We start from the raw sequence: 11,797 nt of genomic DNA, 5'->3' as shown, positions 1-11,797 counted from the left end.
CTGGGATTACAGGGGTGAGCCACCACGCCCGGCCGAGAGGGCCCCTTCTTAGGATCATCGCTGCCGGAGGACACAGCCACGGCAGCCATCAGGCCTGCTGCAAACGGAGCCGGCACTGAAGGTTTCCAAGCCCTCCCATGACAGAGTGCACAGTGGTCAAGGGTTCAGGTCACCCCCACCAGCCTTGGGGCCCGACAGCCACTCCCAGACCTGACAGCAGGATCTCTGGCAGCAGCCTCTCCTCAGCGAAACCAGCAGAAGAGCCAAGGGCTGTCCCAGTCACCAGCATTTCTGGGTCCCATGCACACCTGTTGCTGGGGGGGCATGCACACCTGGGTTCCATGCACACCTAATTCCCATGCACACCTGGGTCCCATGCACACCTGGGTTCCATGCGCACCTAACTCCCATGCACACATGGGTCCCATGCACACCTGGGTCCCATGCACACCTGGGTTCCATGCACACCTGAGTCCCATGCACACCTGGGTTCCATGCACACCTGGGTCCCATGCACACCTGGGTTCCCATGCACACCTGAGTCCCATGCACACCTGGGTTCCCATGCACACCTGAGTCCCATGCACACCTGGGTTCCCATGCACACCTGAGTCCCATGCACACCTGGGTTCCATGCACACCTGAGTCCCATGCACACCTGGGTCCCATGCACACCTGGGTTCCAGGCACACCTGGGCAAGCTGCTGGCTGCAGTGCAGGCAGTGATGACAATTCTCCTAACCAAAGACCCGCTGGCACCAGCCTCGTACTTGATCCTTCAACTGTTTGCTGAGCACGGCCCTCAGGGGAAAAGTCCCTGATGGAAGGGGTGGGTGCTAGAGACACAGGTGAGAAAGCCAAGCCTGTTCAGTAGTGATGGTGCTACAGGAAAAATAAAGCGGGAGCCCTGGTTTAAATAGGGAGGCCCTGCAGGAAGGTCCTGACGAGGTGCTTTTGGACAAAGACCTTCAGGCTTGGAGTGGCACGAGGCCCGGGGTCTGCACCTTGTGTGGCTGCAGCCTCTGAGACAGACCCCAAGCGGAATCAGATTCAGGGTCCCAGACCCCCACACCCACCACTGACGGTGACTCCCAGGCCAGGAGGGAAACCCACACCCTCATTGCCTTGGCTTCTCAGGGGGCTTCATGAATATTTTGGTGCCTGGGGCACCTGTGGACAGCGGAGGAGGGGTGAGGTGGAGTCCAGGAGAAACCTGTGGTTACGCAGCCGCCTCAGCCTGCCTGACAGTCAGGTTCCGCCTGAGGCCACACTGAGACTGGGCCCCTCGGCCTGCCCGACGGTCAGGTTCCGCCTGAGGCCACACTGAGACTGGGCCCCTCGGCCTGCCCGATGGTCAGGTTCCACCTGAGGCCACACCGAGACTGGGGCCTGCCTGACGGTCAGGTTCCGCCTGAGGCCACACCGAGATTGTGGTACGGGACCTTCCTACTCGGTGATCCTCTGGAGGTCAGCTAGGCGTCCTCTAGAAAGTCCGGCAAGGCCCGGAGTCGCGTGGTCCTGGCTAGTGTCCCAGGACCGGCCCGGGCCCCTTGTGGAGGAAAGGGTGTCCAGGAGGGGAGTCAGGGCAAGGACGCACAGGGCTTCTCCGACCTGGAGGAGGTCCCCCCACTGCGGAGGTCTCTGGGGGTGAAAGTGGGTAGTCCCTGTCCTGACCACACCCGAACCCTACAGGAGGCTTCAAGGGCAGGTGGGCGGTGGGCCGAGGGGGTCCTGAGTCTTTGGCCTCTGAGGCGGTGCCCCATCTGTGCGGTGTTGGGGGGCTTTGGATGAGCCTCCTGGCAGCCCTCCCTGCTGAGCCCCCAAGGTTGTCCACCCTCAGGGGTGGGGGTCCCGAGCCCCTTTCTCTAGAAGCCTCCTGGCGCTTCCCGGACTGAGGAGTGTCTTGCGGCTCTCCCGGCCCGGCCCTGTGTGTGACAGGAGGGGGACTTTGCCTCAATTTTGTGCAGGATGGGTCACACTCGTGTCCGGAGAGAATGGGGCTGCGCTCTGCCCCGATGACAGTTATGCCCCAAAAGGACGCTGAGAATGTGCGAGCGCCTCTTCTAAAAGTGCTGCGTTTCCCTCGGCCGGGAGGCAGGGCGGCAGCCAGGACTCGGAGGTACCCTGCGGGTCAGAGGGCTGTTGTCATAGCTCCTGGGTGGCGGGAGCCGGGGAGCTGGAGCCCAGTAGGAAGCAGTTCCCAGGTTTCCACCGGCTGATTCTAGGGTGAGGGCGAATGGGCGCAGAGGACACGCCAGCCCTTCTGGGGAGCCCCCGAGGCCGCAGCAGGGCCAGCTGGAAACCACCCTCGGTGAACACACAGCCTGCGCCTTCTGGGGCGGGAAGTCAGGGCATCTCTGCCCAGAGGGCTCCTAAGCTGCCTGGGGAGACGCTTAGGTCACAAAACCCCAGGGAGCCCTGGGTCCCGCCCAGCAGGCACAGAGAGCGCTTTGCCACCCAAGACCGAGTCGTCTCCTTCTAACACCACAGTGCACCCCCAGAAGCTGCAGTTGGGAGGGGACAGGGCAAATGCATTGTCCCCAAGCACCCTCGCTCCACAGAGCTGGAAAAGAACAGAACTGCCTGGAGTTACTGGGAGTTGCCATGGGGGCGGCGATGAGGGAGGGAACATCACCTGCCCTGTGGGGTCCTGTGGCAGAGAAGAGGCAGGTGCCGGGGCCTTCTGGGAGGCTGTGCGTGTCTCTTAGCCCTCCCGGAAGCAGGCAGCCTTCCCACTGTGCAAGTACAGGCCCCTGGACCTGCCAGAGGCACCAAGAGCACGGGTCTCCGCGTGTGTGTGGCGTGTGCATGTGTGTGCACGTCTGTGCATGTGTGTGCACGTCTGTGCATGTGTGTGCATGTGTGTGCCATGTGCATGTGTGTGCATGTGTGTGCATGTGTGTGCCATGTGCATGTGTGTGCATGTGTGTGCCATGTGCATGTGTGTGCCTGTGTGAGCTACGTGCCTGTGTGTGGTGTGTGCGTGTATGTGCGAGTGTATGTACCAGTGTGTGGTGTGTGCCTGTGTACAGGCCTGTCCCTTAGCAAGTGTGACAGGCTCCATTCCCGCAAGGTGACAAGCATCTATCCCTGCAGCTGTCACCTCACACCCCAGGGCCAGCAGGATGTCTCAGCCCCCTCACCGCTCTGCTTCGGTGGGGCCATTTGACGTGCCTGGCCTGAGGTCTCTGGAGACAGCCTGTCCAGGTGGCAGGCGATGAATACCCGAACACCAGTGGAATCCAATTCCCGGCCCTCCCAGGACTCACTCCAACTCCACAGGCCTTGGGTTGGGGCCCGGACACCTGCCCCTCTGCAAGCTTTCGGGAAAGCTGAGGCGGCCTGGTCCTTGCAGGCAGGTGCAGTGCCATAGTGCACAGCCCCCCACCACGACCAGCAGCTGAACCCCCCTTTCAGGCCACCATGGACCACCCCACCCGACCTCTCACGGCGTGGCCTCCTGCGGTGTTTGGGTTTCATGTAAGTGAAACTCCACCAGTGTTGGGCACTCGTCGCCTGCCACCTGGACAGGCCGTCTCCCCGCTGCTCCCTCCCATGCTCCTGCACTGGGCCATGCGGAGCAGTGTGTGGTCAGGGCTGTCCTGCCTGGACGGGTGTTTGGGGGATTCCGGTCTGGGCTGTGTTGGCGGGAGCTGCCGAGAGCACGCTTCTGATTTCCGATGCACGGATGTGCTGCCGGGCCCCGAAGGTGTGTTAGTTCTGCGTTAGCCAAAGCACCGAGAGGATGATGTCCCCAGCCGGACTAAGAAGCACGGCGAATGGGCGTCCATCATGAAGGAGCTGTGCCTGGCAGAGGGTTGTGCTCACCCAAGGACAGTGACCCGTGCTCCCCACTTCCTCTCCAGGGACTGGAGGCAGAGGTGCCCCAGAGACTCTGCCAAAAGCAGCCCGGCTGGGGCCTCCTGAACCAATGCAGGGCCCCAGGACACTGCGTGGCAGGGCCCTGGAATTGCTTCCCTAGCCTGTCTGCACTTGGCAAGACGAACTGTGTGTTCGTTTGCCTGTTTGTGTGCTTTTGTGGGTGCCGGGCTAGAAGCCACTGAATCTCATCTGTCCCAAGCCACTTGAGTAGCCGTTCCTGACACGTGCCACACTGGGCACTGCCTGCGGGGTCAGAAAGGAGGAACCAGACGCACAGACCTGCCCCCTGGACCCATGGCCTGGCCCGAGGCAGAGGCGCGTGGCTGGCACAGACGCACAGACCTGCCCCCTGGACCCATGGCCTGGCCTGAGGCAGAGGTGCACAGCTGGCACAGACGCACAGACCTGCGACCTGGACCCACATCCTGGCCCGAGGCAGAGGTGCACGGCTGGCACAGACGCACAGACCTGCCCCCTGGACCCACAGCCTGGCCCGAGGCAGAGGCGCATGGCTCACAGGGAAAGCCGCACGTTCCCATCTTGAGGGCAAGGACACCAGGCGTGTGGCAAGGCAGGCAGTCACTTGTGGACACCACAGAAGCTGCCGGCACTCCCCGGGGCCCTGTAAGCAGAAGCCCTGCCCAGGGACCTCCTATGGGCTTCAGTTCACATTAATTTCTAGACAGTTGCGTCGCAGCTTCAGTGCTTGGTTGGTTTGTCTCCCTGCAGTGAGCACTTTGCCCAGCTCTGGAGAAGCTCATGTGCCAGCCGCACCTGCCTCTGCTCTCTGAGGCCTTTTCCCCAGAGGAGATGCCTCGCTCTTCACAGCTCTCCACTTCAGGGCTCCTTGGAGACCCCACGGGAAATCCTGCCAGGAATGTGGGGGTGGAGGCAGCTCCATTCTCCTGCACCCCAGCTCTGGGCCAGCCCCTTGGAAAGGCCCCTTGGGGCACCCATGCGCAGGGCGGGGGGACCAGGAGCACCCAGTGCCCCGGAGCAGCCCCTCCTCTGGAGAGCCCATGACTGGCAGAAGTCAAGGAGCCTTTCCAAAGCCAAGAAACAAGCTCTGCAGGCCTTAAATGCAGGCTCAAGAGTTTGCCGCTGTCCGAGAGGAGAGTGGAGCACAAGAAGCCGTAGACATCGGTCGGGCGGAGCTGGGTGTCCCTCCCCAGCCCCAAGCCACCAGGGACGCCGGGGAGAACACGGGCTAGGAGAAGCCCCCTCCCCACCCTCTGCCTGGCTCCAGCTTCCGGCAGACGCCCACTCCCTCTTCTCTCCTTCTCCTTCCGTCCTTCCAGTGGCTTCCCGGACTCCCCTGCTCTACCACACACACTGTTGGCCAACATTTACTTTTAAGGATTGATAGAAAAGTCTCTTTATTGATGGTATCATGCGTATTTTGGGGATAATTGAATTCCACGAGGTGCTTTGTTTTGTTTTTATACGAGCCAGCGGGTCTGGAAGAACCTTCCACGGAGGAGCCTCCGGCTGCCCCCAAGCCCTGTCTCTCCTTAACTCCCAGGACTCGCAACTTCCCGGACATGACCTCCGACCTGCAGGTGTGCAGGGGGCAGTTTCCCGGAAGCCACTCCTGTTCCGGGTGGCTGTGATGTACCCATAAGTGACCATGAGCCATCCGCAGTTATCCCGTAACCCCAACTATATACAGTTCAGGTATCTATGCCCCCCAAACGGTGCCAACTCTGTGCCCCCAAAATGCCCATGGCCACTCCGGTGCCCCACAAGGGGAGGGTGCCTGGGGTGGGGAGGGAGGCTGCTGGGTAGAGTGCCAGGTGGGAAACAGCACTGGGCTACACATTTTTGTGGAGTTTGCACCACTCACCCACTCACGCCACTCACCCACTCACCCACTCATGCCACTCACACCACTCACCCATTCACGCCACTCACCCACTCACACCACTCACCCACTCACCCACTCACACACACCACTCACCCACTCACACCACTCACCCACTCACACCACTCACACCACTCACCCACTCACGCCACTCACCCACTCACGCCACTCATGCCAGCTGCTGCCACTCACCCACTCACACCACTCACACCACTCATACCACTCACCCACTCACGCCACTCACCCACTCATGCCACTCACCCACTCACACCACTCACCCACTCACGCCACTGACACCACTCATACCATTCACCCACTCACGCCACTCACCCACTCATGCCACTCACCCACTCACGCCACTCACCCACTCACGCCACTGACACCACTCATACCATTCACCCACTCATGCCACTCACCCACTCATGCCACTCACCCACTCATGCCACTCACCCACTCACGCCACTCACACCACTCATGCCATTCACCCACTCATGCCACTCACCCACTCATGCCACTCACCCACTCACGCCACTCACACCACTCATACCACTCACCCACTCATGCCACTCACACCACTCACCCACTCATGCCACTCACGCCACTCACCCACTCATGCCACTCACGCCACTCATGCCACTCACACCACTCACCCACTCATGCCACTCATGCCAGCTGCTGCCACTCACCCACTCACACCACTCATGCCACTCACCCACTCACGCCACTCACACCACTCACCCACTCACACCACTCACCCACTAATGCCACTCACACCACTCACTCACGCCACTCATGCCAGCTGCTGCCACTCACCCACTCACGCCACTCACACCACTCATACCACTCACCCGCTCATGCCACTCACACCACTCATGCCACTCACACCACTCACCCACTCATGCCACTCACGCCAGCTGCTGCCACTCACGCACTCATGCCACTCACGCCACTCACCCACTCACACCACTCACACCACTCATACCACTCACCCACTCATGCCACTCACGTCACTCACGCCACTCACACCACTCACCCACTCATGCCACTCACACCACTCATGCCACTCACACCACTCATACCACTCACCCACTCGTGCCACTCACTTCACTCATGCCACTCACGCCACTCACGCCACTCACACCAGCTGCCGGTGCACTTCCTGTCCAGGGCCCAGTGCCTCTGGCAGGTGGGAACCCCATTCAGTGACCATGCCCCCTGCACCCCCGAGCCTCCAAAGAAAGAAGCCGTTGCTTATCTAGCAACAAGCCCTGTGGATAGTGAGGGTCCCGGGAGGGGACAAGGAGGAACTGAACACCGGTCTGTGGAACAAAGGCACCGGCTCAGTCTCCAGAGTGTGGTCCCCTAACTTGTTCAGAAACCCAGCTGGGACTGGGGTGGGTGGGGGGGTGTGCAGAGCAGGCATGACTAGGACCCAATAGCCAGAGTGTGGCTGGTGCAGTGCTACATCCATCCCCCTCCTGAGCCCCCCTTGAATCATGGGGGACCGTCACCCCTGCGGAGCGCGATAAACCATCCCCGCCTGGGAGCTGCTAAACGTCATTAAGTCCCTACGGTGATGGTGACGCAGGCACTGAAAGCCCTGAGAAATAGGCCGGCAGAGGGAGGGAGGGAGAGATCCGGGATGCCAGGCCTTTGTGTCCCTGTCACGCCAGGCTCAGGGACATCGGGGACATCGTCTGAGCCGGGAAAGAAGGAGGCTGGGGGCTGGGCCCAGGGCAGGGGCCCTGTGTGTATAGGAAGGGAAGGCCCGTGCAGGGAGCCCAGCCCTCCGAACGCAGCCTGCTGAGGGCACCAGGAATTAAGACGTGAGAGGCACACAGCGGAACGCGCGTGGGCGTCGAAAGGCTCCCTCGGAGCTATTCATGGGCTGGCCTCAGGAGTGTTAGCGAGAGTGCCCACTGTTCCCACCCACGGCCCCCCGGGCCCCAGCAGCTACAGCCCGAGCCTTGTTCCTGGGGCTCCACGCAGTACGAGGGGAGAGAGCGCCGCCCAGAACAGACTCGGAGAGGGTCCCTCCGGGGGCACGGGCCCACCCTCTGTCCTTTCCTTGCTGGGCATGACACAGGGAATAAAATAACTCCAGACAGTCCTTTCCCAGGGTTTAAGGAAATTTTTTTTTTTTTTTTTTTTTTTGAGATGGAGTTTCACTTTGTCGCCCAAGCTGGAGGGCAATGGTGCGATCTTGGCTCGTCGCAACCTCCGCCTCCCGGGTTCGAGCGATTCTCCTGTCTCAGCCTCCCGAGTAGCTGGGATTACAGGCATGCGCCACCACGCCCAGCTGATTTTGTATTTTTAGTAAAGACGGGGGGTTCTGCATGTTGGCCAGGCTGGTCTCAAACTCCTGACCTCAGGTGATCTGCCTGCCTCGGCCTTCCAAAGTGCTGAGATTCTAGGCGTGAGCCACCGCACCTGACCAAGGCCAATTTTTAGATACCCATTTTAGATACCCACCCCAGGCTGTGTCCAGGAAAAATCAAGGTGGGGTGTCAGGAGCTGTGTGAGCCTTGCAGTGCTGAGTGGCCCTGGGCAAGCCCCTGCCCTTGGGGCCTCGGCCGGAACACAGGTGTCCCTTCCCTGGCTGGAATCATGGCCAGTGTGGGCCCATCTGGCTCTGCCCACCCCCTGACCTCACCTGCGCTCAACACACACAGGCCCCTCAGGGAAGTGGGACTGGGCACTGCCTGGCACCCCCGAGAGCCACACAGGCCCACCTGTGCCCAGGTAGGCAGGTCCCGCAGAACCTGGACAGGTGCATGACCTGGGCAGGGTGACGGCAGAAACACAGCTCCTCGTTAAAGAGAAAATCTCGTCTTGGGTGTGTGTGTGGGTGTGAGTGTGCTCCCTTGTGAGTGTGTGGGAGAATGTGTGTGTGGGTGTGCATGGGTGTGATGTGGGCAAGGGTGTATTTTGAGAGGGTGCTGCTAGGTGTGTGAGTGTATGTATGAAACCACCTCTGTGCATATGACAGCTGTGAGATGGTGTGTGGGTGTCTGATGGGTGTGTGGTGTGTGTGAGATGGTGTGTGGGTGTCTGATGGGTGTGTGGTGTGTGTGAGATGGTGTGTGGGTGTCTGATGGGTGTGTGGTGTGTGTGAGATGGTGTGTGGGTGTCTGATGGGTGTGTGGTGTGTGTGAGATGGTGTGTGGGTGTCTGATGAGGGAGAGGTGTGTGTGAGATGGTGTGTGGCTGTCTGATGAGGGAGAGGTGTGTGTGAGATGGTGTGTGGGTGTCTGATGAGGGAGAGGTGTGTGTGAGATGGTGTGTGGGTGTCTGATGGGTGTGTGGTGTGTGTGAGATGGTGTGTGGGTGTCTGATGGGTGTGTGGTGTGTGTGAGATGGTGTGTGGGTGTCTGATGGGTGTGTGGTGTGTGTGAGGTGGTGTGTGGGTGTCTGATGGGTGTGTGGTGTGTGTGAGGTGGTGTGTGGGTGTCTGATGAGGGAGTGGTGTGTGTGAGATGGTGTGTGGGTGTCTGATGAGGGAGTGGTGTGTGTGAGGTGGTGTGTGGGTGTCTGATGGGTGTGTGGTGTGTGTGAGGTGGTGTGTGGGTGTCTGATGGGTGTGTGGTGTATGTGAGGTGGTATGTGGGTGTCTGATGGGTGTGTGGTGTGTGTGAGGTGATGTGTGGGTGTCTGATGGGTGTGTGGTGTGTGTGAGATGGTGTGTGGGTATCTGATGAGGGATTGTGTGGTGTGTGTAGCCATGTGTCTATGGCATGTGTGTGTGCTATGTATGTGAGTGTGTAGGGGGCGTTATGTCTTTGTGGTGTGTATTGTGTGTACCCATGTTGTGTGTGTTTGTGTGTGTCCATGGTGCATTCACAATGTGTACCAGTGGTGTATGTGTTCATGAGGTGTGTGTGTGGTGTGTGTCCCTGGTGTGTGTGCTGGTATGTGTGGTGTGCATCCCTGGTGTGTGTGTGTCTGTCCTGGTAAGTGTGGTGTGCGTCCCTGGTGTGTGTGTGTCTGTGCCTGGTGTTGTGGTGTGTGTCCCTGGTGTGTGTGTGTCTGTCCCTGGTGTGTGTCTGTCCCTGGTGTATGTGTGTGTCTGTGGACATAGCTGCCCACTCACAGGCTGTCCGGCCAGATGCCTGGTTCTCCCAGGGCCCTGCGGAGCACTCTGTGCAGAGTGGGCCCAGAAGGTGGGATTCCTGCAGAGCCAGCCCCTCTGGCCCTTGGGGTCTGTGCATCTTGGGCAGCAGCCTGTGGGCTGCCCTGAGCCCAGGCACCGCTTGCAGGACAGATGGGACATCGGCTGGAGGATGCCCACAGCCCATGGGCTGGTTGCTGCTGTCTCCAGCCTGCCTGCCCGGGGTACAGCTGGGGATTTAGGGTGCAGCCTCCCGCCCGCTGGCTCAAATTTCCAGAAGAATCTGCCACAGACAGATCTCATGTAGCAGAGGGCAGAGGCCAGAGGCCAGAGGCCAGAGGCAGACTCCACACGGGCCTGCGATGGGCGACTGTGGGCAAGTCACTGAACCCTGCAGGACCTCCCGGTCACCACCGAGTCGCCACCCCTGTTCCCATGGTGGGTGATGAGACAAAGCCCCTTCCTTGGCCCTGGCAGAGGAGTGAGGAGGAGCCGCTCTTCTTTAGTTTATACAACGGGAAGAACAAGTCCCTGAGGGTGAAGGTTTGGGGACTTTGCAGAGACTGGGCACAAAGTCTCCTGCACATCTAGGATCGGGCAGGCGATGCTCAGACCAGTTCCAAACACATGGGGAACCAAAATATGGTTGCCCCAAAGTGTGGTTTGGGAGACCCCAACACCTGGGGTGGGCAGGCACAGCATGCTGCTGTGTTGCTGGGAGCCAGAGAGGAAGTCTCCAAATCCACGGGGCTTTCCTGATCCGGGCATCTGGGCTGGGGGCCTGGCTGCTGAGCGGGCCCCGGGAGTGTCCCCATGGAGGCCCCTCTGGGATGATACTGGCCCATGGCCACTGCTGCAACCTCAGCCCAGCCTTCAGGTCTCTCCTGCTTCAGAAGCCCGTGGCCGTCCCCCAGGCACTGCCCGGCTATTGCCCAGAGCAGCGGCCGTAAGACGACAAGACCTGTGATGCCCCGTTGGTGCCGCTAGGACTGCCCGGACCCCTGCTGCTCCGTGGACCTCTGGGGTCTGGGCTGGGCGGGTGGGGCCCTCCTGGTGACTGGTGTTTACTGGGCTTCTATGGGGCCGCCAAGCACCGACACAGGGTCACAGTGAAGAGCAAAAACCCTGACCTCTGCCCTCACAGGGAGTCGGTCTCCTCCCGGCATGGCCTTGTTCCAGTGACCACAGAGGCTGGCGAGTGCCATGGGGTCCCCACCATATTGTGCACCTCCACCTCCTCTTGTCCGGGACAAGAGGCTCAGGGAAGTGAAGGACGCTGCCCAGGGGCACGGGGCTGGCCAGGGCTCGCCCAGGCCTGCCTGCCCCAAAGCCTGGCTCCTCTCTCCACCCGGCTCCTAGCTTTGTCCGAAAAAGCAGAAAGGACCAGGCACTTGGTTTGGGGCAAAACTTAAGTGGGAGGGTGCTAAAAAAAATCAAGATCAATAACATTTTAGTGCAATACTTTTAAAAATTAAAATTAATGCACAATTCATGATGAACGAAATGTCAAATTTCTAAACAAGTCAAGGCCCGCCTCTGTGTGGCACAGCCCTGGGGGCGAGTGCTCAGCCCACCCCAAACCCCTGGGCCTGGCTCCAGGGAAATGCTGCCAGCTTCCCACTTCCAGCAGAGCCAGCCCCTCGGCTGTGAGACGGTTTCCATAGCGACCAGCCCAGGTAGCGGAGGCTCTTCAGTTCAGGGGCTACTAGGAGACACGGGGAAGGGGGATCCCTGCTGGGAAGAGCCAGGAAGGGGCTCCACACTTCCTCTGGAGGAAACACGACCTTCAAGGTTGAGGAGAGGAAATCCCTCTGGCCGGGGAATTTCCCAAGCCAGAGCTCTCTGCCTCATGAGAATGGAGCCTGCGTCCCCAGGGCCAGGGGAGGCTGCTCCCTCCCTTCCTCCCTCCCTCCCTCCCTTCCTTGTCCCTGTCCTTGCCCCTGGGC

The sequence above is a fragment of the Macaca mulatta genome, chromosome 3 (genome assembly GCF_049350105.2).
Source record: "Macaca mulatta isolate MMU2019108-1 chromosome 3, T2T-MMU8v2.0, whole genome shotgun sequence".
Lineage (NCBI taxonomy): Eukaryota > Metazoa > Chordata > Mammalia > Primates > Cercopithecidae > Macaca > Macaca mulatta.
The sequence above is the reverse complement of the archived record's forward strand: the minus strand, read 5'-3'. Positions refer to the sequence as shown.